Genomic DNA, 26,089 nt, shown 5'->3' on the forward strand with positions numbered 1-26,089 from the left:
AAGGAGATAAAAGAAAGCCTTCCTCAGCAATCAATGCAAAGAAATAGAGGAAAACAACAGAATGGGAAAGACTAGAGGTCTCTTCAAGAAAATTAGAGATACCAAGGGAACATTTGATGCAAAGATGGGCTCGATAAAGGACAGAAATGGTGTGGACCTAACAGAAGCAGAAGATGTTAAGAAGAGGTGGCAAAAATACACAGCAGAACTGTACAAAAAAGAGCTTCATGACCAAGATAATCACGATGGTGTGATCAATCACCTAGAGCCAGACATCCTGGAATCTGAAGTCAAGTAGGCCTTATAAAGCATCACTATGAACAAAGCTAATGGAGGTAATGGAATTCCAGTTGAGCTATTTCAAATCCTGAAAGATGATGCTGTGAAAGTGCTGCACTCAATATGCCAGCAAATTTGGAAAACTCAGCAGTGGCCACAGGACTGGAAAAGGTCAGTTTTCATTCCAATCCCAAAGAAAGGCAATGCCAAAGAATGCGCAAACTACCGCATAGTTGCACTCATCTCACACACTAGTGAAGTAATGCTCAAAATTCTCCAACCTGGGCTTCAGCAATATATGAACCCTGAACTTCCAGATGTACAAGCTGGTTTTAGAAAAGGCAGAGGAACCAGAGATCAAACTGCCAACATCTGCTGGATCATGGAAAAAGCAAGAGAGTTCCAGAAAAACATCTACTTCTGCTTTATTGACTATGCCAAAACCTTTGACTGTGTGGATCACAATCAACTGTGGAAAATTCTGAAAGAGATGGGAATACCAGACCACCTGACCTGCCTCTTGAGAAACCTATATGCAGGTCAGGAAGCAACAGTTAGAACTGGACATGGAACAACAGACTGATTCCAAATAGGAAAAGGAGTACATCAAGGCTGTATATTATCACCCTGCTTATTTAACTTATATGCAGAGTACATCATGAGAAACGCTGGGCTGGAAGAAGCACAAGCTGGAATCAAGATTGCCGGGAGAAATATCAATCACCTCAGATATGCAGATGACACCACCCTTATGGCAGAAAATGAAGAGGAACTAAAAAGCCTCTTGATCAAAGTGAAAAAGGAGAGTGAAAAAGTTGGCTTAAAGCTCAACATTCAGAAAATTAAGATCATGGCATCTGGTTCTATCACTTCATGGGAAATAGATGGGGAGACAGTGGAAACAGTGTCAGACTTTATTTTTTGGGGCTCCCAAATCACTGCAGATGGTGATTGCAGCCATGAAATTAAAAGATGCTTACTCCTGTAAGAAGGAAAGTTATGACCAACCTAGATAGCATATTCAAAAGCAGAGACATTACTTTGCCAACAAAGGTCCGTCTAGTCAAGGCTATGGTTTTTCCAGTGGTCATGTATGGATGTGAGAGTTGGACTGTGAAGAGAGGTGAGTGCTGAAGAATTGATGCTTTTGAACTGTGGTGTTGGAGAAGACTCTTGAGAGTCCCTTGGACTGCAAGGAGATCCAACCAGTCCATTCTGAAGGAGATCAATCCTGGGTGTTCTTTGAAAGGAATGATGCTAAAGCTGAAACTCCAGTACTTTGGCCACCTCATGCGAAGAGCTGACTCATTGGAAAAGACTCTGATGCTGGGAGGGATCGGAGGCAGGAGGAGAAGGGCACGACAGAGGATGAGATGGCTGGATGGCATCACCGACTCGATGGATGTGAGTTTGAGTGAACTCTGGGAGTTGGTGATGGACAGGGAGGCCTGGCGTGCTGCAATTCATGGGGTCGCAAAGAGTCGGACACAACTGAGCGACTGAACTGAACTGAACTGATACCTATTTATAAGAATAACAATTATTCTCAAATTTGACTACTTAAAAATCTTTATAAGTCTTTATATATTCATTTAAACACCAGCCTCTGTAATTAAGAGCTGATATAAAACACACAATCTGTGAGGAGGATAAGGAATGTAAAGGCCTTTCCAGAAATTTTCATACAGAATGTGGAAATTAAAAGTCTACTTTTATTTTTAGCAGTTGATTTTCAGTATTCTATAATGTGGTGTTAACTTGAGAACAGATACATTTAGAAAAGTACCGGGAAGCAAGTACTATTTATAGAGACTTTTCCCCAAGGGGTCAATTCTTTCAGCACTGTGATATTCCTGGCTGTAAGTACTGTAGACTGGGTGGATTCAACAGTAGAAATTTATTTTCTCACAGTTCTGGAGGCCAGAAGTGCAAGATCAAGATCCTAGCCAGTTCGGTCACTGAAAAGGCTGCTTCCTGGCCACATTCTGGCCCTGTCCTCGCTTGGCCCTTCCTCGGTCAGCCCTGAGGGGTGAGGGCACCCAGAGCTGTCCATGTCTCTTTTCACAAGTCCCCACCCTTATGGCTGCTTTGAACCTTAATCATTTCCTTAGATACCTCACTTCTAAACACAACCATACATATAAATTCTGGGTGAACATATTCAAACCATAACAGATTGTTACTGTCATTCATCGCTAAGTCATATCCAACTTTTGCAACCTCATGGACTTCAGTATGCCAGGCTCCCCTTTCCTTTACTATCTTCTGGAGTTTGATCAAATTCATGTCCATAGAGTCAGTGATGCTATCAAACTATCTCATCTCTGCCGCCTCCTCCTGACTTTGATCTTTCCTAACATCAGGGTCTTTACCAGTGAAACAGCTCTTCAATTCAGGTGGCCAAAGTATTGAAGCCTCAGCATCAGTCCTTCCAATGAATATTCAGGGTTGATTTCCTTTAGGATTGACTGGTTTCATCTCCTTGCAGGCCAAGGGACTCTCAAGAGTCTTCTCCAGCACCACAATTCAAAAGCATCAGTTCTTAGGCACTCACCCTTCTTTATGGTCCAACTGTCACATCTGTACATGACTACAGGAAAAACCATAGCTTTGACTATATGGACCTTCGTTGGGAAAGTGATGTCTCTGCTCTTTAACACACTGTCTAAGTTTCTCATAGCTTTCCTTCCAAGGAGCAAGCATCTTTTAATTTCATGGCTGCAGTCACTGTCAGCAGTGATTTTGGAGCCCAAGGATATAAAGTTTGTCACTGCTTCCACTTTTCCCCTTCTATTTGCCATGAAGTGAAGGGACTGGATACCATGATTTTAGCTTTTTGAATGTTGAGTTTCAAGCCAGTTTTTTCACTCTCCTCTTTCTCCCTCATTGATGGGCTCTTTAGTTCCTCTTCACTTTCTGCCATTAGAATGGTATCATCTGCTTCTCTGAGGTTGTTGATATTTCTCCCAGCAATCTTGATTCTAGTTTGTGAGTTATCCAGCCTGGCGTTCTGAATGATGTACTCTGCATAGAAGTTAAATAAGCAAGGTGACAGTATCCAGCTGTCACTCCTTTCCCAATTCTGAACCAGTCCATTGCTCCATGTCTGGCTCTAACTGTTGCTTCTTGACCTGCATACAGGTTTCTCAGGAGACAGGTAAGGTGGTCTGGTATTCCCATCTCTTTAAGAATTTTCCACAGTTTGTTGTGATCCACACAATCAAAGGCTTTAGCGTAGTCAGTGAAGCAGAAGTAGATGTTTTTCTGGAATTCCCTTGCTTTCTCTATGATACAATGATTGTTGGCAATTTGATCTCTGGTTCCTCTGCCTTTTCTAAACCCAGTTTATACATCTGGACGTTTTGGTTCATGTACTGCTAAAGCCTAGCTTGAAGGATTTTGAGCATAACTGTACTAGCATGTGAAATGAGTCCAGTTGTATGGGTAGTTTGAGCATTCTTTAGCATTGTCCTTCTTTGTGATTAGAATGAAAACTGACCTTTTCTAGTCCTGTGGCACTGCTGAGTTTTCCAAATTTGCTGACATATTTTGTGCAGCACTTTAACAGCATCGTTTTTAGGATTTTAAATAGCTCAACTGGAATTCTGTCACATAGTAATGTTTCCTAAGGCCCATTTATTCATAGTAATGTTTCCTAAGGCCCATTTGACTTCACATTCCATGATGTCTGGCTCTGGTTAGTGACTACCCCTTTGTGGTTTTGTTTGGTTCTGTGTATTCTTGCCACATCTTTTTTAATCTCTTCTGTTTCTGTTAGGTCCTGTCAGTTCCAGTTTACCATTTCAAAAAGGAGTCAGGCTCGTGAAAGAGGCATAGGTAGGTAGTTCTCAGGCTGGGCATCTCAGGAGGCTGGGTCAACAAGTGAGCTTGGGCTGCGATTCATCTGAAGGTGTGCTTAGGGCTAGGGGACCCCATTTTCTTCTAGTAGAAATGAAGCTATTCTCCTCTGAGCATAGATGTCACAGTCTGACTAAATTTTATCAGAGAGTATTATAATAAGCCTGGTTGATTCTTTTTCTTTTTTTCTTATAACAATTTTCAGTAGGTTTTTAAAAAAATTTTATTGGAGTATAGTTGATTTCAATGTAATGTTAGTTTCAGGTGTACAACAAAGTGAATCGGTTGTACATACGCATATATCAACTCCCTTCTAGATTCCTTTCCCATATAGTCATTTCAGATTATTGGGCAGAGTTCCCTGTGGTATACAGTAGGTCCTAAATATATGGAATGCTTCACGAATTTGCATGTCATCCTTGGGCAAAGCTTCTGTATCATTCCAATTTTAGTATATGTGCTGCTGAAGCAAGTGCAAGTTTGATTGCTTCTTTATATAGAAAGTTATTTGTCTTCCACTTTGCCACATTAGGTAAGGTATAGCATAAAAAATTTCCACCTAGTGAGATGTGAGGTTTGCATGATTGGACCTCCATTCTGTGGACAGAGATGCGGAACACAGTATGGGGCGATGGAAAACGTACAGAGTCTGGAAGTCTGGATTCCCACTTGCTGGCAGATTAGTTTACACCTCTGGGTTCCCTTTCCTTACCTATACAGTGGAAATGATGGTAATTGACATTCCACTGTCATTTTAGGGATCTGAGACTGCGCAGTGGAAAACATCTTATACATTCAAAATGGTAAAGACATGGCAGTCATAATTACTAATATTATATAAAAGCACTATGGAGTGCTGGATAAAATTCTACATTACTGATAGGAACTACAAATAACACCCTCATCAGTATTAATATTACAGATCCAAAACCAGGATTGCAAGAATTCAGAACACTGCTGTGATGTTTGCTATGCTCCCATTCTGTGTATTCAATTTTCTGCTTCTTAAAAGTCTCTCCTATCACTCCGTGGTCACTCCCTGAACCTACTGTTCAGTAGGGAAAGTAGGGAACCTACTTTTCCCTTCTTGGCTTTCATGGTCAAACCTCTTGAAACAACTGTGTGTAAGTGAGATCTCAAACACAGGCTGTGGGTTACATAAAGACCCCTGTGGACACAGCAGTTTGTGTGTTTGTTTTTATTGGACTCTGAGCGCCTCCAGGCTGGGCAAACTCCCTTATGTCACCCCAGCCAGTCCCCATGTTTCTGTTAACTCTCTGATCCCTGAAGATGCCTTCAGCATTTATAACCTCTAGTGCTAAAGATAAAAATAGTAATCTACAGAATCACATACTTACAGACGTCAAATTAAGGAAGGAAAGATTTGCAAGTTAAGATACAATTTATACAATTATGTCATACTTTCTAAACATGGCCCCAAACTTGGCCTTCAAAAATAGTGACTTATACACACATGGACTTCCCTGGTGGCTCAGACTGTAAAGAATCTGCCTGCAATGCAGGAGATCTGGGTGGGGAAGACCCTCTGGAAAAGGAAATGGCAATGCACTTAGTATTCTTGCCTGGAAAATCTTAGAGGAGCCTGATGGGCTATAGTTCACAGGGTCACAAAAAGTTGGACACCACTGAGTGAATGCTTCAGTTTTCAGTTCAGTTTCATACACACACATACAGGGAATTGCTAGCTTGATTTTACTCACTCCTTTTTATTAATAGTAATAGTAATAATTACAAAGGTCCATCGAGTCAAGGCTGTGGTTTTTCCAGTAGTCATGTATGGATGTGAGAGTTGGACTATAAAGAAAGCTGAGCACAGAAGAATTGATGCTTTTGAACTGTGGTGTTGGAGAAGACTCTTGAGAATCACTTGGACTGCAAAGAGATCCAACCAGTCCATCCTAAAGGAAATCAGTCCTGAATATTCATTGGAAGGACTGATGCTGAAGCTCCAACTCCAATACTTTGGCCACCTGATGGGAAGAACTGACTCATTTGAAAAGATCCTGATGCTGGGAAAGATTGAGGGCAGGAGGAGAAGGGGACAACAGAGGATAAGATGGTTGGATGGCATCACCGACTCAATGGACATGAGTTTGGGTAGGCTCCGGGAGCTGGTGATGGACAGGGAGGCCTGGTGTGCTGCGGTTCATGGGGTCGCAAAGAGCCGGACGTGACTGAGCGACTGAACTGAACTGAATAGTAATAAAGTTTCTCAGTCATGTCCAACTCTCTGCAAACCCATGAACTGTAGCCCGCCAGGCTCTTCCATCCATGGGTTCTTCAGGAAGCAACGCTGGAGCAGCAGCTATTTCAAATGCTTTGGAAAAGCCACCAGCCCAGTAAACTGTATGAAAATGGAGTGAACAAGTTCACCTTCCAAGTCCTCAGGTCAGCATTTCACCAGCCAGCGGTGATCATGGTGAGTCATAAATCAACTTAAAGGATGATAACTAGACTTAACAAAAATAGAAGAGATCAAAGAAAATGGCATAAAGTAAGGGTAAATATTACCTCATAAAACTTCTTAAAAACTGTGCTAAAACATATATAACATAAAACTGACCATTTTAATCATTTTTAAGTGTACAATCTGTGGCATTAAGTACATTCACAAAGGTGTGCCACCATTAACAATATTTCATGAAACTTTGGTTTCATGTGTATGTATGTGTATGTGTGTGTGCGCACACGTGCGTGTGTGTATAATGGCCTGTACTATAAAATGTATTTCTTATTATGGGCCTTGGCTTTTTTTTTTCAAAAGTGTGAAAACTCTGCATTAGCTCACTTTTCCCATATGTAAGATAATGGCTATTTCACTAGGACTTCAGTGAAACTTGGTTGTCAGAAAAATATTTTAATCCTAAATGTGAGGAGATACTTCCAAAGAAAAAGATAAATTGAAACATCTGACATAATGAAAAATTTGTGATGCATATTTGTCTTTATGTGTGTAGGTGTTGCATATTTGTTCACGTTAACAAATGTGTGGAGACTGTGTATTCAAAGAGGGTAATACACCCAGAGTCAGGGTACAAGGTCAGAAGACGTTACCCTTAGAAACTGAAGGTAAAAAGAATGGACATACACTGGTTTAGACTTACTTTCTTGGTGGCAACTCCAACTGTGGTGCCTGCTGTGGTGTTTTTTTTTTTTTTTTGGATGACTATTATGAAAGCTTATTTAACAAAAAAGTTCAGTAAGAAAATGTACACGAGTCAATTTTTCTCCTAGTGAAGTGTGGAGAGGGGATGCATGCTGTTGATCTCGCTGGTGACATAGCCGTTGTTCGTGCTTCTTCCCTGGCTTCTAACGTGGTGACGCTCTTTCCTTGTGCTGCCACCATCCCAGGACTGTTGTGTTGCCCACCAGTTGCCACCTCCACACAGTTATCTATCACACGTTTCATAAAGGGTCAAATCCCTGCAACATTCCTTGGACATGTCTGCCACCATTTAATTTCGGTGATAACGTTTTATCCATAAGATTCTTCAACTTGGGAGGGTAAGCTTTGCTCGTGATGTCTGCTCAGTGAGTTCAAAGATGCCTCCAAATGGAACTTCAGTCGTCCCTCAGGCTGCAGCGGCACGCCTGGTGTTCTGTGTCTGACTGTGATGGCTGTGCTTCTGATGAGACTTAAGTGTTGCGCTAACCGAATCAAGGAAACAGTCTCCCAAGTCTGATCAAAGTGACTAAAATATATCCAGAGGAAAATGCTGATGTGTGGAAAATAGTCACACAACTGTAGTATATGTTATTTAAGGTTATGATGGTTGTTGTGTTAAGTCACTCAGTCTTGTCTTACTCTTGGCAACCCTGTGGACTGCAAACTGCCAGGCTCCTCTGTCCATGGAATTCTCCAGGCAAGAATACTGGAATGGGTTACCATTTCCTTCTCCAAATGTTATGATATCAAAACCAATAAACAAGGAAACAAAAATTGCTATTACCATGGAATCTAGGGGGGGAAAAAAGTGCAAATGATAAGGATTCCAAGCCTGCTGGACTCATTGTGGTGAATAGTGTCAGAAGCAGCTCACTGAGAAAGGACAAAAACCTGCCACAGGCTGGTGGGTGAGCTTGCAGAGCTGGAACGAGTTCAGTTCAGCAGACATCTATGAATGATGAATAACAATGAGGATGAATGAAGTTCCTGCGTTTGCGAAATTCCTAAGGAGGAGATAAACGACCACACACACTGGTGCTCCTACTCAAAGCAGCAGGAACTGTGATGCAGAGCCGTGGATGGCCCTGACGCCCCGGGGAGGGGCTGGGCACGGATTCAGAGAAGGCTTCCTGGAGGGGTCAAAGGGTCTGGGCTGAGTCATGGAAACTGTGGAAGACAACCAGCCGGAAGGAAGAAGGGAGTCTCAGAAGGGAAACACACAGAGGTGGAGTGGCTCGGTGTGCCTAGGAAACTACTCAGTTCAGAATCCGGGAGGGAAACCTCAGGCCCCTCCAGGTGGTGTTTAGAGGCTCCCTCCCCTGACCCTGACAGCTCATCACCACTAGGCAGCAACAGGAGCTGCCCAGCTTTTAAAGGACTGAGGGGTCCTCCTCAGGGGAGCCTGGAGCGGGGGTGGGGGTGAGAGGCACGCTTCTCGGGAGACTACTGAGAAGCCAGCACAGCACCCCCTGGCACACATGCTCCATCCTAGAGTGTGCGGGGCCAACTCCGGCCTGGGGGAGACGGGCCAAGGAAGCCAGGAGAGCCGCAGGGAAGAACACAGGGCAGCGTCCGGTGGCAGCCACGCACAGTCTAGAACTCTGGAGACAGGGGTGTCTAGACAGCAACCTTCCCTCCCCTTAGAGGAATGCCTCTGAGGGACATGGATGTGGGGCTGAGGAGAACGTGCACTTAACATGCTTCTTAAGTCTAGTCCTCTGCCTGAAACATCCAAACGGGATGTCTCTCATGATTCATCCACTTATCTTGCTTTCAATGAGAGTGACAGGCAGGCAGCAATCATAGTGAAAATACCACCTTTTCTGAGGCCTGGAGTGACGCATTTGCCTCAGTGCAGACAGGACTATGTAGGTCAACTATCCCAGAAGATATTGCCAAAAATAGTAGGAATTTAAGCCGCCATTACAGGAAGCACCCTTGGCTGAGAACAGAGATACTGTCAAAGGAAAACACAATCCAACTACAGAAGCATCTACTAGGTCTCTACTAGGAACTGGCTCCGGGGTGTTACAACATACGCTACACAGAAAAGTTCCTCAGAAACTCGCTCTAGATATGGCTCCTGTTGCCAAAATTGATCTCCCCTGGAGGCCCTCAGGCCTTCTCCCCCTGAGGGCTGGCACCTGTGGACACAGCTCTGCCCCACCCTCCCAACCTCTCAGTTTCCAGAACCAGAGGTTTGGCCCTATTGTTCCTCCTGAGGGAGGGCTGTAGAACATCCTGGGAAATGCAGTCCTCCTCTCTGACTGCTTTTTGGGCCACACGTGCTCATGGAATATTTGTAATGAATTGAAACCCTCCATTTTATCACCATATTTTTATTATCATGAGGAATTTAAAAACATATTCAAAAGTAGGGAGAAGAGTTTCATGAGCCCCCATGTATCCATCACCAGCTTTCAACAATTTTCAACACACTAGCTTGTCCCATTATTTCTTATGTATTCCTGCTGACCACCTTCCTTTACTTCCCTGGTGGCTCAGACGTTAAAGCATCTGTCTACAATGCGGGAGACCCGGGTTCAATCTCTGGGTTGGGCAGATCCCCTAGAGAAGGAAATGGCAACCCACTCCAGTACTACTGCCTGGAAAATCCCATGGACAGAGGAGCCTGGTAAGCTACAGTCCATGGGGTTGCAAAGAGTCGGACACGACTGAACGACTTCACTTCACTTTTCACCTTCCTTTAGATGGTTTGGAATCAAATGCTAGATATACATAATACAGTATCATTCATAAATACTTCAGTGTATATCTCTAAGGGCTTCCCTGGTGGCTCAGATGGTAAAGAATCTGCCTGCAATTCAGGAGACCCAGATTTGGGTGGGGAAGATCCCCTGGAGAAGGGAATGGCTACCCACTCCAGTATTCTTGCCTAGAGAATTCCCTGGACAGAACCTGGAGGGCTACAGTCCATGGGATTGCAAAGAGTCAGACATGACTGATCACTAAACAACAACAAATATATCTCTAAAGGAAAACTCTCTGCTTGACGAGCCTTATATCTACAGGCGAGTTACAAACACATATCTCACATCTAGTTCACTAATTAAGGTTCTGTTATATTCTCTTTCTGTGTAAGTGTGTATGTGTGTATTCCACTGAACTATTTGAGAGAAACTTGCAGATGTCTTGATCCCTCTCCTCTAAATACATCAGTTTATATCTTCTAAGATCAAAGATATCTTCTTACTGAGCCACAAAACAATTTACAAATAAATCCAATTGGGAAAATTGAACCTTGATTGTAAGATCAGAAGATTCCATATAGAGATTCTAATTATGATCTCTATAGTAAATTTTATTCTGATCAAGGATCTAGTCCTGGATCATACGTTACATTTAGTTGCCATATCTCCTTAGTCTCCTTAAATTTTGAAAAGTTCCTCAACCTTTCGCTGCCTTTTATGGCTGCACCGTGAGGCCTGTGGGATCTTAGTTCCTGGATCAGGGGTTGAACCCTAGCTGTCTGAGCGCAAAAGTGCAGAGTCCTAACCAGGGACTGCCAGGGAAGTCCTCAGCCTTCATATTTTTGAAGACTGACAGTTTTGTAGAATGTCTTCAGTTTGAGTTTGTGATTATCCATCATGGTTAGTTTGTGGCTTGACTGGAACATGACATTACCGATATCACGTGACGTCAGCAGGGCACCATTACAGGAGATGCCAACTTTCACCCCTCAGTTAAGATAGGGTCCATCATATTTATCCACTGTTCAGATCAGTTCAGTCACTCAGTCATGTCCGACTCTTTGCGACCCCATGAACCGCAGCATGCCAGGCCTCCCTGTCGATCACCAACTTCCAGAGTTTACCCAAACTCATGTCCTTTGAGTCGGTGATGCTATTCAGCCATCTCATCCTCTGTCGTCCCAATCTCCTCCTGCCCTCAATCCCTCCCAGCATCAGAGTCTTTTCAGATGAGTCAGCCCTTTGCATCAGATGACCAAAGTATTGGAGTTTCAGCTTCAACATCAGTCCTTCCAATGAACGCCCAGGACTGATCTCCTTTAGGATGGATTTGTTGGATCTCCTTGCAGTCCAAGGGACTCTCAAGAGTCTTCTCCAACACCACGGTTCAAAAGCATCAATTCTTCGTCGCTCAGCTTTCTTTATAGTCCAACTCTCACATCCATACATGACCACTGGAAAAACCATAGCCTTGACTAGACGGACCTCTGTTGGCAAAGTAATGTCTCTGTTTTTTAATATGCTGTCTAGGTTGGTCATAACTTTCCTTCCAAGGAGTAAGCATCTTTTAATTTCATGGCTGCAATCACCATCTGCAGTGATTTGGGAGCCCCTCAAAAAATAGTCAGTCACTGTTTCCACTGTTTTCCCATCTGTTTGCCATGAAGTGATGGGACCAGATGCCATGATCTTCGTTTTCTGAATGTTGAGCTTTAAGCCAACTTTTTCACTCTCCTCTTTCACTTTCATCAAGAGGCTCTTTAGTTCTTCACTCTGCCATAAGGGTGGTGTCATCTGCATATCTGAGGTGATTGATATTTCTCCTGGCAATCTTGATTCCAGTTAGTGCTTCTTCCAGCTCGGTGTTTCTCATGATGTACTCTGCATATAAGTTAAATAAGCAGGGTGACAATATACAGCCTTGACATACTCCTTTTCCTATTTGGAATCAGTCTGTTGTTCCATGTCCAGTTCTAACTGTTGCTTCCTGACCTGCATATAGGTTTCTCAAGAGGCAGGTCAGGTGGTCTGGTATTCCCATCTCTTTCAGAATTTTCCACAGTTGATTGTGATCCACACAGTCAAAGGTTTTGGCATAGTCAATAAAGCAGAAGTAGATGTTTTTCTGGAACTCTCTTGCTTTTTCCATGATCCAGCAGATGTTGGCAGTTTGATCTCTGGTTCCTCTGCCTTTTCTAAAACCAGCTTGTACATCTGGAAGTTCAGGGTTCATATATTGCTGAAGCCCAGGTTGGAGAATTTTGAGCATTACTTCACTAGTGTGTGAGATGAGTGCAACTATGCGGTAGTTTGCGCATTCTTTGGCATTGCCTTTCTTTGGGATTGGAATGAAAACTGACCTTTTCCAGTCCTGTGGCCACTGCTGAGTTTTCCAAATCTGCTGACACATTGAGTGCAGCATCTTCAAAGCATCATCTTTAGGATTTGAAATAGCTCAACTGGGATTCCATCACCTCCACTAGCTTTGTTCTTAGTGATGCTTCCTAAGGCCTACTTGACTTCACATTCCAGGATGTCTGGCTCTAGGTGAGTGATAACACCATCATGTTTAACTGGAAAAATACCTTTTCCCCCTTTGAAATCAATAACTTATAAGCAACTAAAAAGCCATGAAATGGCATACACAACTTTTTACTCACTGATTTTCAGCATTCACTGATGACTCTTGCCAGAATAAATGCTACCATAGTTGCAACATGGTAATTTAAAAAATAATTAATTCCTTCTCCATTCATTAGTCAGCCTTCTACTCTAAGGAACACCTTTCCCTTTTTCTTCTGCATCTCTATCACTTTTTTTACTTACTTATTTATTTCTATTTAGTAAGAACTCATGCAATCTTTTATTTCCCAATGCATTCTAATGTGTTACTGTCATATTCAGTTTGATAGTTCCATCTAATTTGACTAAGTTAGTTCCTTATTGCATTTCTACTTCAATGACTTTTTGGGGCCAGAGATTCTCTGTGAACTTAAAACCTTTTACAAGCCCTCTTTTGTCTCCTAATAAAAATCTTGACTCACTAACAAATTCAAACATCCTAAGCGGTTTAGAAGACCCTTGGGGTTCTTACCATGCTTACCCCTCCAGACTCCCATGCCTTCCACCCACCTTACCAGATTGGTTTCATGCTTTGTCATGTTCAACTATGTCCTCTCTCCCTGCTGGAAGTTGTGTTGACAGCCCCTCCACTGCGGTCTCTTTGGCCTTGGTCTACTTATCTCTTTATTTGATTCCTTCCCAAGCTGGCTGCAGACCCTCCTGTGTGCTTGCTACCTGGGCAATCCGTGCACATACCATGGTAATCCTTACTCCTCTTTATCCCTTGCTATCTGTTCATCTGTCTTATGGTCGGTGCTGCCCTGGGGCATCTCCCCAGCACTTGGCACAGACCTTGAGTACAGCAGGGATGTGGTGAGGGCTACCAGGGCCCAGGAGGGAAATCAATTTTCTGAATGGAAAATATACAAATGATTGACACTTGTGTAACTTGAAAAATAAGCTAGACTTTACCAGAAGTGGAAGCAGAAGGACACCAAAAGACCAACGTGCTCAGGAATGAAGACACTCCACTCAAAACTTCGTGAACTGCAAACACTCTAGAACTAGTGCTCCTCGCTTTGTTCTGTTCCCTAACAGGACTTAGCACACTCCGGTGACTACCTGCTGATTGGTCTTTTAGTAAACGGTAGGGTCATAGAGTGTAAAGCCTGTGTGTCATTCATATTCACACCCAGAGACTACCCCAAGGCCTTCAAAAATGCCTGTTAAAGAGAATGTGATTTGAAGGTTACGGTATCTAACCCTAGGGCAAGAAAAAAAAAAGGGGGGGGGGTACTGTGAGCTAGCTTGTGAAGGGTGTGCTAGCCCATGAAAGATAATTTGGACTTCACCCTCTGGGGCAACCAAGAAGTCTCAACTCAGAGGGGGATGGTTTTAAAGGAAAAGTAAGCTGGCATGGTGAATGGTGGGTAAGATCAGCTGTGAGGCTACTAAAACTAACTGGGAGAGAAGTAATAGCAGGCAAAACCACCAAACGCGGGAAAAGGAAACAGCTTTTGGATAGAATAGGTAGAACTTGTAACTGTTTTAGATGAGAGGTGGTTTTTTAAAAAATTGATCTTATCTAAGTAGAAATGCCATAAAAATTCACTGTGGTATATTTAACCTCACACCCTAAGGTGAAAATGGGTGCTTCTTTTGAAGTACAGGTTAAGATAATCACACAAGAAAAAAAAAAAGCCAGTTTTGATTGTTTGGGATCACACAACATTAATGGAAAGTAAGAGACGTCATTTTAATATAAAGCATTCTCCTATCCTTTAATCTCTTTTGTACAGGAATTTATCGGTGCATCAAAATTTCTGCCAGACGCAGACACAGGCAGACAAAATGGAGATCTAACTTGCCAACTTCGGAGGGTTCCCGGGTTTTCAAAGGAGGACCACATCACCGCGCCTGGGGATGACTTCCTGGGCCCCAGTCTGTGAGGTCCCATGTAGAGGTTCCTCAGAAGGGCTCCGCAACGTAGGCAACAGGTTCTCTTGGAAAGTGAACTCCAAAGGTGACTTTCTCCTCCTGAAATATGTATTGACACATGCTTTGAATCTTAGAGGAACTCTGTCTTACATGATTATCTTAGGGACATTGCCACGAGTAGCACTAGTGAAATGGCAAGTTTCTCAGAAGGGGTGTGACAACGTATCCCAAAGCAGAAAGTCAGCGCCCAGCACCGGTTGTCGATAAGTGATCTTCCCAGACCTGACGTCGAAGTCGGAGGCGCGCCTTGTGGGTGTCTGGGCCCTCAAAAGGCAAAGCTAAGAGGCGCTGGTGCACGGGTGAGGCTGGTCGGGGGGACCCTGAGCAGGCTTCAGGCCGCAAGCGTGTCTGCACAAAGCACGGCCAGGCGCAGCAGGCACGCAGGCAATCAGGCTTAAAACCGGTGAACACACTTCACTTTGTTTCCCCTCCCCTCAGAATGGGTTGGGTAGGTGGCACCAGCTCGGGTTTGGGAAGACGTCCCCAGTCTTCGGCATTTTCTCTGAAAGCGCGGAGAACGTAGCCGGCTGACGGGCAGTGGGCGCCGCCTTCCCCTTCTCTAGAGCGCACTTTGGGGTCTTTCCTGACCCAACCACCGGACAGCCGTACAGTCTCGGAGCGGAGTCTGATCTCGGGGAGAGGGTGAGGAGCCGGGGTCCGGGGCCGAGGGGCACTTGGGTCGCGGCCCTCTACTGACGGGGGCGGGGGCGGGCTCAGGGCCCTAGGGTGACTGGCGTCGGCAGTCAGGGTCCCTGAGTGAAAGGGGCGGAGTCAGGGACCCCAGCTGACGCGCCTCCTTCAGCTTGAGGCGGGGGGCTGAGCAGACAGCGTGCGCGGGCTGGGGCGGGGGCTACGTGCGCGGGGCGGGCCTGCGTGCGCGCCCCCACCAATCACAGGAGCCACCGGCAGGGGCACGCGCGCCTAGAGGCCTAGAGGAGGAGGCGGACCCGGCGCCGCGCTAGGCCAATCGAGACGCCATGTCGACATGACGTAAGGGCGCCGAGCGCCTGTCGGCGGACCCAGTGGGGAGTAGCGGGCGCGCGAGCGCGAGGGGAGGGACTTCCGGCAGGTCCCGGAAGCGGGAGCTGTGTGTTCTCATGCGAACGGGAAGGAGCGTTGGGGCGCTGGAGTCGCGAGGTTGAGACCTTTTCGGCCTGAAACGGGAAGGAGCCGCTGCTGTCCCGCCGTCAGCCCGCGCCGCTCCGACCCCCGCCGCTCGTCCGGGCCGGCCGCGCCCCTGCTCCCGCCCCTCCCTCACAGCCCGTCCGCGTGTGGCGCGGTCGCCGGGCACCGGGGCTGCGGCGGTCGGCGGCCGGGCGGCGGCGGCGGCGGCGCTGACAGGTGAGCGCGGCGGCGGGCGGGCCGCTCTTCCCCGCTCACGCTCCCGCCGCGCCGCACCCGGCCGCCGCCTCGGACCCGCGCCGCGCCCGCCTGTCACGGGCCGCCATCTTCCCGGAGGACGCGGCCGGGCAGGGCCGGGCTGGCGCAGCCGGGCCGGGGCGCGGGCCGAGGGGCCTGGGTGCGCGCCGGGGCCGGGTCGGGGCGGCGAGCAGGGCTGGGTCCGGGCAGGGCCGTGCTGAGGTCTTGGGAGCCGGGGCAGGGTCCGGGCAGCGCAGCCGTCCAGCCCGCACTGCGGCGGCCTCGCCCTGCCCTCCGCCCGGGCCCGGGATCGCGGCCGGCCGGGCGGGGAGGGCCCGGGTCCCTCGGACCAGGAAGTGGAATCCTGTTGCTTTGGGTGTGCTTGGGACGCGCCCACTCTCCTCTGAGAGGCTTGAGCACACGCACACTCTGGAAGAAATGGGAAAAAAATTCTAAAGATGCCCTGTGCTCGAGGAAGGGGCAGGTCGGGAGTCTCTTACCACCTGCTTCTCAGTCGTGTCCAATCAGAACGTAAAACTTAAGACTTGTTCAGACTTCACTGTAATTTTGTATTGCAACTTTCCGTGCAGGTCATCTTGTTTTCCCCCTCATTTCTACGTAAAATGGTCTTTAATTTAGGCTGAGTTGAAACTTGAGAAGATTTTCTGTAGAGTAGCTATCCTGTGCGTTCGAGACCCTCTGCTTGGCTGCGCTGTAACTTGCCCTAAATGTTAAGTGGAAGCTTGAAGTTTTGGAGAACTGAAGGAACGCGAAGATTTCCCTGAACTGTGCAGGGAAATGAGATATTTATCTGGTCTCTTATTTTGTGTTAAGTATATAAAATGCTTTTGAGATAGGTTCTGAGTTGTAGTTTGCAAAGACCACAGTGGGAAAGAGTGATGTTCATTTCTGTGGAGGTCAGTATGCGCAGTGTGCAATTTGCATACTTTCCCACCTACCTGGCTCCTTCTAATTTACCGTCGAGGTACTTTACAGAAATTGAAATGGTTGTGGCTTGTCAATTTTTCTCTGTATTTAATATTCTGCAAGGCAATTTTGTAATCAGGCTATATGAAACCGCTTGATAGAACTTTGCTCGAGTTGCTACGGTGAAATACTTTCTCAAAGGCATCAGATTAGCGTCTATTTATCAACCATACATTTGATTTGTGTACTTAGCTTCGAAACTTACATTTAGAAATTAATTTCATCCTGTATTTTGAAAAGTTGATATGAATTTACTTTTTAAGGAGAAAAAATGGGCGTGTGAACGAAGAGAGGTAGACATGGTTTCTTATTGATTAGAAATTACTCTCTGGGTGCTTCTCTTTCTTATCTGAAAGAGGGATAGTAATAATAACAGCTTCATAGGGCTATTTGTAACATGTTGATGTTGGTTGTTTTTAATATTTTGTTGTATTGTTAAGTTCTTACTTAGAATTTGGAAATGGTGTTTACCTTATTACTATTGTCAATATTCTTTTTGTGGCTGTCAATTTTAATTTATTAACAGAATTTTTTGTTTTTTAGTTTATCACATGCATTTGGGCAGAGAAAATAAGTTCCGAGGACAGGATGTTTATTTGGAGAAAGGAGTTTTACTATATTTGAGTAATAGGGAGAATGGATAATTTGAGTACAGAAATTTCTTGGCATTCATATTTATGTGTGTTGTTGAAGAATAGCTGCAATTAAATGGCAGCACCTTTAGGGAAAATTTTGATTTTATTTAATGTTCCTAGGGATTGTACTTCTAAAAAATTGAGATTTGGATAATTTATTCATACTAATACGGTTTTCACAGATAAGCACAAATTTTCATAAATGCATGTTTAAAATCTGTGGAAAGAAGTGTTTACACTCTTTTTTTAATGAAGCAGCCTTCATATATCATAAAGTAATTCTACAGTACATACTGAAGTGCAAGATGGGAACATCATGTTTTTAATGGTAATAACGATAATGCCTTAAAGTAGCCCCACTACTCTACACAGATTTCAACAATCTTACAGGTTTTTACAGTGATAGAGCTGCAGTTGATGTTACCCACCAAGAAGTGGCCGACAAACTCTTTTCACCATTATTTCAGAGTGTCCTGCTGGAGTTAATACTTCCTATAGTGAAAACTAGGATTATAATCTAGGTCTTCTAATTTAAGTAACGTGTTATCTTTATGATGGTTCCTTGAGGTTGCAAAACTATATATATATTTAGATCTCATTTGCTTTCATCCTAATGGGTAAGGCACAAGTTTCAAATTGGGTTTCATGCTTGTACTCTGTTGTAGAGTTCTCTCATATTTAAGGATTTTTTTTCAGATTGGTAAATGCAAGAAAATTACATATATTGTGATTCCTCCTATGAGACCATTGATTCAACTTTTCTAATGAAGAGAAGAAAATAAGCAGTAAATTTGTATTTATTAAAAGTACATTGTTAAATAGACACTGCTGCAGGGTTGGGTCACTTAAATGCTGTTTTTGTAAAACTTTATTCCTGTAAAGAGTTCTCCTTTTTCTGTAAGAGCTAATTTTAGAGCACAGTAAAGGAGGCACAGCCTTCTGAGAGGGTTACACTCACCCGACCAGATTTTAATTTAGTTCAGTTTGAACTTTTTGCTCCTAATTGTTGCACTTGTGCTATGTTTGAAGCTACTCTACTCCTAAAGTTATCTTGATTACAAAATGAATTTTTTTTTATTAGAATGTGGAATTGTAAGGTAGACAACCATTAGGGTCTCTTACTAAAAGGGGGAGAATAATTCCAACATGGAAATGAATTTTTCTTCATGTTCTAACACTTTTATTTTTCCCATGTGTAAATGTCTTTCTTATGATCAGGCAAAATGATTGACTCAGCTTGTTTCTCCTTCCTTCTCACTCTCCTCACCCACAGAGCCCTGTACCTTTTGTCACTTCATTGCCTTTGTAAACTCTTTGGCCATATTTTCTAAAGCTGTCGTGACACCTTTGTACTCAGGAAGGGTTGCAGGTGAGTGGTGCCTGTTATGCCTTGTGTCATGGTCTGGTTCCCTCTTCAGTGTCAGCCCTGCTTCCCTGCTGTAGCGAGACCTGGGCCACAGAGTGCATTCTGTAACATGGAGAGCACTTCCTACTTAACTTAAATTCAGTCAAGTCTTCACTGAAAATGTTCTTTATGAAATATGACATGCAAAAGTTTTGGCTCAAAAACTGGTAAATTAGGGTGGTATTTATTCGTGGGATAAAAATAAAATGCTCGTTTTTATTTGCACACACCATTTTTGTCACGCTGTAGCCAGAGATTGCTTTAAAGGCATATCCTGAAGCTTTAAAGGCCTTTTTGAAAACTCCTCAGTGACTGTCCCCCACCTAACTAAGATGTACCCGGGGCCTTGCCACGTCTGCTTTCTCCTTGCCAGCTGGACCACCCTTTGTTGGCCTTAGCTGACCACAGCCTTTCCCCCCAAATCTTGGTGTTGTCTTTGCTGTCTGTAGTTTCTTTGCCTGACATTGAAGGCCTTTTTTTTTTTAACTTCACTCCTTAACCCATCTTTATAAAAGTATTTCAGGAATCCTTGCCTTAATTTTTAAGGTTGTGCTGAGCACTTTCTTTTGTGTTTCCGTAGCACTGCAAGGCATTGCACTCATTAATTAACATAAGCTCCTTGTGGGCGAGATCCTTTTGTGTCCCTAACCTCTGCCCAGCCCAGGACCACATACACTACAGATGTTGTAAACTTTGTTTTTCTGGAGGGATAAAACACTTCCTACTTCAGTTTTAGAATTTTTTGCATGCTTTCATGAACAAACAGGAAAATCTTTACTCGAAAAGAATTCAATAGAAAATGCATAAAACATCATACTTAACAAAATGTTAACAGACTTGATAGCTATATGCAACGCATACAGTATTGTAGGTGGAATGATTTAACTAGGTGATCTCTTGAGAATATTCTTTCTCAGTCTTTAAAAATGTGCACCTTTTGAGAACAAATTTCTTTCTGTATTTTGCTTTAAATTAAATTATATCAGCCAAAAACAAAGCAGTTACGATAATGAAAATGTATTTTTAAACCTGAGTGGATTTTTCCATTTTTTATTCTCTATTGAGAATCATTGCTCCAGGACCTGATGCAAAGCAGGACTGCTGAGAGGAAACGCTTCATTCATTCCTTCTTTGATCAACCAGACATTAGCAGTACAAAGATGAATGCTACCGGAGCTTTTCTCTAAGGCTTGTGGTCTAGAAGGAAGTAATACTGTGAGTTGTTTTACTTGAAGTAAAATAGACCTGCATTTGGACTCTTGAAGCTTTTGTACGTGAATCTTGTTGAGGACTCTGCACCGCACATTTCCTCGAGCAGCCCCATCAGGACAGTCATGTCACTTGCATGGAGGGTGGTAGACACCCCTCATCCCTCTTTCCTGCTTTATTTTTGTTTGTATCACTTAGTACCTCGTTATAAGATGCCTTGTAATTTCTGTATCCCATGTACCTTCTGTCTTCTTGTACTTGAATGTAAACTCTGCAGTCGAAGGTTTGTCTCTTCTGTTCATTGCTGTGAACCCAGACCTTAGAACATGGTGTCCACTAAATAATTGATGAGTAAATACCACGGTTGTACTGGTGAACAAAAAGGGATAAGCAGTCCTCACTGTGAGGCAGGGAGACAGTCAGTCATGTTGTGCCAGGAGGTCATCATGTAGCCTTGCATGATGAAGCGGGGGAGGGGCCTTCCGAGCAGAGCATAAGGGTGCAGAGGCTGAGCTCAGAACTCCTTTGGAGAGGCTGCCCCCCAGGGAGGTGAGTGAGGCAGCAGGGGGTCCTGGGTGTCTGGAGCTCCTGGCGAGGGTGAGAACTGTGCTCTCTCTCCTAAGAACAGTGGGGCGCAGTCAGGAGGCTTTAAACTAGAGATTTGTGTGACTAGGATTGCCTCTTTTAAGTGGTCCTTCTGCTTTACTGTGAGTTATGTCCACAGGGAGGGATGGCTGCACATAGACTGGTATTGCTCGACCCCAGGGTGGCAAGCCCTCTTGCTTTCACTTGTGTTTATCACAGTGGAACAGTCGAAGCCCTGGTCTAAATGAAGGATACGATGCTTAGAATCCCTTTCACTTGTAATGAAGGATACGTTGCTTAGAATCCCTTTCACTTGTATTGCAGATAATCGCATGTGTGTAAAAGATACTTTAAAAATATGCCTTAAGTCTGCTAGTGTTTCTTGTTTAAAATATATTTGTTATTTCAGCTTTTATTAAGGCAGACTAATTAACAGATTCCTTTTTTAGAAACATCTCTGAAAAACGAGGACATTTTGTTTTCAGATTTCAAAAAGCTTTGTATTATTGTCAGGCTCGAAAATGCAGTGATTAAAAGCATAGTGACCAATTGGATATAGATTTACAAATTGCTTCAGTAGTGGTTATTTCTTGCTTAGTATATTAAACATTCCCTTTTCAAATATTTTTTAAATGATCAAGTCCTTTAAAACCTCTTCTCTAAGTACTTTATACTTTCTGAACATTTTTATTTGTTGATTACATATGTCTCTGTATTTTGTTGTTGAGATTTTTACCATCTGTATAATGTCTTGCAGTGTACAGTTGATCCTTGGACAACACAGGGGTTGGGGCACCAGTCCTCTGTGCATTTGAAAATTGGAGTAGAACTTTCTGGTTGGTTCTCTGTATCTGTGGTTCCACTCCTGTGGACTCAGCCAACTTTGGGTCATGCAGTACTGTAGTGTACATTTATTGAAAAAAAAATCCATGTAAAAGTGGATCTGAATAGTTCAAGCCTGTGTTGTTAAGGGTCACTTTTGTGTACGTGTGTGTTTGTGTGTGTGTATGTTATAAACAGTGCAGGTAGCATGTACTGTAATCCATTGCAGGCTAGCTTCTCACAGCTCCCATGGTCAGGGAATGCCAGCAACCTTTAAAAGCAGACTTGAAGTCCTTGTGAAGAGAGTTGCCTTTTAAACATCTGGACAAGGCAAAAGCATTTTGTCTTGTACTTTTTAGAAGGGGAAAAGATTTAAGCAGCTGATTGTCATTTAGTGCAGAAGCTCAGTGTGGAAAACCTTTGGGGTAAACTTTCCCTGGTACTCTTGTAAGGTCCTTATTTCATTTGAGTTCATATCTGTATCTCCAGCGATACTTCCTGTCAGACTAGAATGCTATTTCCAGTTTCCCTTCGTAGGTCACTTGGAGTACCGACCGTTGCACAAATGAGTAACTATGAATCAGCAGTATTTGCTTCTTCACACCTTAAATATCTAGGGAGGGGAAGGGCAGTCAGTGAAGACGGAAAGATGCAGTGAGTGAAGCAGCTCCTAGTACTTGCTCCCTGTGCCTGTGGCCCTTAGTTTTTCATAGCTCTTCCCATTTCTTTGTATACGTTGATGAGTTTTCCTACATTCTGCTGGAATCATTATCTTTCAGGGCTCAGTGCAGGAGAGTTAACCTAATCATGAAAGGACCAGAAGTAGAAATAGGATCGTCAAATAAAACTACAGAAGCATTCAGGCACACAGAATTTGAAAGCCTGTGACTTGGAGAAACTTCCAGTTAAGAGTGAAATGTTTCCCTGCAAAAGACTGCTTTGGGATACTAAATGACTTAACTTTTATTTTTATTTTTTTAGATTAATTTTTAATGGAGTATGGTTGCTTTACAGGGCTTCCTTTGTGGCTCAGCTGGTAAAGAATCTGCCTACAATGCGAGAGACCTGGGTTTGATCCCTGATTGGGAAGATCCCCTGGAGAAGGGAAAGGGTACCCACTCCAGTGTTCTGGCCTGGAGAATCCCATGGACTCTGCAGTGTTGTACAGTCCATGGACAATGGACTATGCAGTGTTGTATAGTTGTCCAATGTCCAACTGTACAATGTTGTGCTAGTTTCTACTGTATAGTCGAATGAGTCAGCCATATGTATACAGATATCCCCTCCCTTTTGAACTTCCTTACCCTGAATGACCATAACATTTGGTTTTTTCTGTCATGGACACTCTTAGCATACTGTTCCTTTGATGTTTAGAATGTCAAGAGTATTGTTTTTATTGTGGAAGTTTTTAATCTTTTAACCTAAAGTGTTTCATGAAATCACAAGATTATAGGTCAAGATGAAAACGCTATAGGTCAGGTGTTTTCCCAAAGTCACTGCTGTTGCTGCTGCTGCTAAGTCGCTTCAGTCATGTCCGACTCTGTGTGACTCCATAGACAGCAGCCCACCAAGCTCCGCCGTCCCTGGGATTCTCTAGGCAAGAACACTGGAGTGGGTTGTCGTTTCCTTCTCCAATGCGTGAAAGTGAAAAGTGAAAGTGAAGTTGCTCAGTCGTGTCCTGTATGGCCACAAATCACATTATAGTGATGCCCCCTTGTCTATGGGGAACACTTTCAGAGACTCCTGGTGGATACCTAAAGCTGTGAGTAATGCTGTAACCCATATATATACTATTTTTTCCTATAAGTACATACCTAGGGTAAAGTTTAATTTACAGATGAGGCACAGTAAGAGATTAACAACAATTAATAAAAATATGACAATTATAACCATATACCAAAATAAAAATTATGTGAGTGTGATCTCAAAATGCTTTATACAAATTTAATACCTTTTCCATCTTTGCTAGTCATTTTTCAAGCACAGTGGCTATAACTTTTGCACTTTGAGGTGCAACAGGAAAACTAGCACAAATTTCTTTTTCTTTCACAGTTTCACAGTATTCATACTGTAGATATTAACCTCAGCATACAATTTTTTTTCCTTTACTAAGTCAGAAACTTTTACCTTTTCACTTACAGAAAGCACTTTACAGCTTCTGTTTGGCATATCTCACTTGCCAGCATCATGACTCTTGCGCTTTGGTTGTTGTTCAGTTGCTTAGTTGTATCTGACTCTTTGTGACCCCATGGATTGCATGCCAGGCTTCCCTGTCCATCATTTCTCACAAGCTGTTCAAACTCATGTCTATTGAGTCGATGATGCCATGCAGCCATTGCCCTTTGGGGTAGTTATTAAATAAGAGTCCCTTGAACTCTAGCGCTGTCACACTGTGATAGTTGATGTGATGACCAGCTGGCAAAAGAGTGACTAACAGGCGGGGTACGCTGCACGCAGGTGTGAGTCACGTCCGGGCGGGTCAGTGCAAGATCAGGTCCTGCTCTGCAGACGTGCACCATTGAAAACGTATGCATTGTTTTCCTGGGATTTTCCATTTGATCTTTCTGGACCGCAGTTGACCCTGGGTGACCAAAAACATGGAACACAAACTATGGATCAGGAGAGAGTCCTGAGCTAGCTAGTCAGTTTACAGTTTGGGGTGGAGTGTGGTTAAGCTTATTGATAATTTGTGAAGAATAAGTGTTGCTGTTCAGTCGCTAAGTCGTGTCTGGCTCTTTGTGACCCCATGGACTGCAGCATGCCAGGCTTCCCTGTCCTCCACTGCCCCCCAGAGTTTGTTTAAGTTGATGTCCATTGAGTCGGTGATGCGTCTTGTCCTCTGCCGCCCCCCTTTTCTTGCCTTCAATCTTTCCCAGCATCAGGATTTTTTCCAGGCTCTTCAAATCAGGTGGTCACAGTATTGGAGCTTCAGCATTAGTCCTTCCAATGAATATTCAGGGTTGATTTCCCTGTAGGATTGATTGGTTTGATTTCCTTGCAGTCCCAGGGACCCTTAAGAGTCTTTCTTCTTCAGCACCACAGTTTGAAAATATCAGTTCTTTGGCGCTCAGCCTTCTTCATGGTCTAATTCTCATATCTGTACATGACTACTGGAAAAACCGTATCTTTGACTCTATGAACCTTTGTGGGCAAAGTGATGTCTCTGGTTTTTAATATGCTGTCTAGGTTTGTCATAGCTTTCCTTCCAAGGAGTAAGTGTCTGTCTGTACCAAGTGTTTAATAATAATTACCAATACACATAAAGCAGCCTTAATTCAGTTACATGGAGTAGTTTGTTTTTTATTTATGCCATTGTTCAGTTCAGTTCAGTCACTCAGTCATGTCCGGTTTGTGACCCCATGAATCACAGCATGCCAGGCCTCCCTGTCCATCACCAACTCCCGGAGTTCACCCAGACTCAGGTCCATTGAGTCAGTGATGCCATCCAGCCATCTCATCCTCTGTCGTGCCCTTCTCCTCCTGCCCCCAATCCCTCCCAGCATCAGAGTCTTTTCCAATGAGTCAACTCTTTGCATGAGGTGGCCAAAGTACTGGAGTTGCAGCTTTAGCATCATTCCTTCCAAAGAACACCCAGGGCTGATCTCCTTCAGAATGGACTGGTTGGATCTCCTTGCAGTCCAAGGGACTCTCAAGAGTCTTCTCCAGCACCACAGTTCAAAAGCATCAATTCTTCAGCGCTCAGCCTTCTTCACAGTCCAACTCTCACATCCATACATGACCACAGGAAAAACCACAGCCTTGACTAGACGAACCTTACTTGGCAAAGTAATGTCTCTGCTTTTGAATACGCTATCTAGGTTGGTTATAACTTTCCTTCCAAGGAGTAAGTGTCTTTTAATTTCATGGCTGCAGTCACCATCTGCAGTGATTTTGGAGCCCAAAAAAATAAAGTCTGACACTGTTTCCACTGTTTCCCCATCTGTTTCCCGTGAAGTGATGGGACCAGATGCCATGATCTTTGTTTTCTGAATGTTGAATTTTAAGCCAACTTTTTCACTCTCCTCTTTCACTTTCATCTAGAGGCTTTTTAGTTCCTCTTCACTTTCTGCCATAAGGGCGGTGTCATCTGCATATCTGAGGTTATTGATATTTCTTCTGGCAATCTTGATTCCAGCTTGTGTTTCTTCCAGTCCAGCGTTTCTCATGAGGTACTCTGCATATAAGTTAAATAAGCAGGGTGACAATATACAGCCTTGATGTACTCCTTTTCCTATTTGGAACCAGTCTGTTGTTCCATGTCCAGTTCTAACTGTTGCTGCCATTGTTGCTGCTGCTGCTGCTAAGTCGCTTCAGTCGTGTCTGACTCTGTGCCACCCCATAGATGGCAGCCCATCAGGCTCCCCTGTCCCTGGGATTCTCCAGGCAAGAACACTGGAGTGGGTTGCCATTTCCTTCTCCAATGCATGAAAGTGAAAAGTGAAAGTGAAATCGCTCAGTCGTGTCTGACTCTTAGCGACCCCATGGACTGCAG

The 26,089-nt window shown here is 43.9% G+C and overlaps 1 protein-coding gene and 2 pseudogenes across 2 annotated transcripts in view; 1 reads left to right on the forward strand and 2 right to left on the reverse strand.

Annotated features, from left to right (window-relative positions):
* Positions 1-4,519: 4,519 nt before the first annotated feature.
* LOC112449439 (uncharacterized) lies at positions 4,520-4,609 on the reverse strand (annotated as a pseudogene).
* Positions 4,610-7,322: 2,713 nt separating this feature from the next.
* Positions 7,323-7,641, reverse strand: LOC107133051 (small nuclear ribonucleoprotein G-like; annotated as a pseudogene).
* Positions 7,642-14,374: 6,733 nt separating this feature from the next.
* LARP4B (La ribonucleoprotein 4B) overlaps positions 14,375-26,089 on the forward strand; it is a 91,297-nt gene continuing 79,582 nt past the window's right edge. The window contains exon 1 of one of the 2 annotated variants that reach the window (XM_025000382.2): positions 14,375-15,237. The gene's annotated coding sequence lies outside the window, so the exon portion shown is untranslated. Of the gene's footprint in view, positions 15,238-15,672; positions 15,937-26,089 lie in introns of those variants that run through there. The other variant, XM_025000381.1, reaches the window with a different exon arrangement.

Source organism: Bos taurus, chromosome 13 (assembly GCF_002263795.3).
Source record: "Bos taurus isolate L1 Dominette 01449 registration number 42190680 breed Hereford chromosome 13, ARS-UCD2.0, whole genome shotgun sequence".
NCBI lineage: Eukaryota > Metazoa > Chordata > Mammalia > Artiodactyla > Bovidae > Bos > Bos taurus.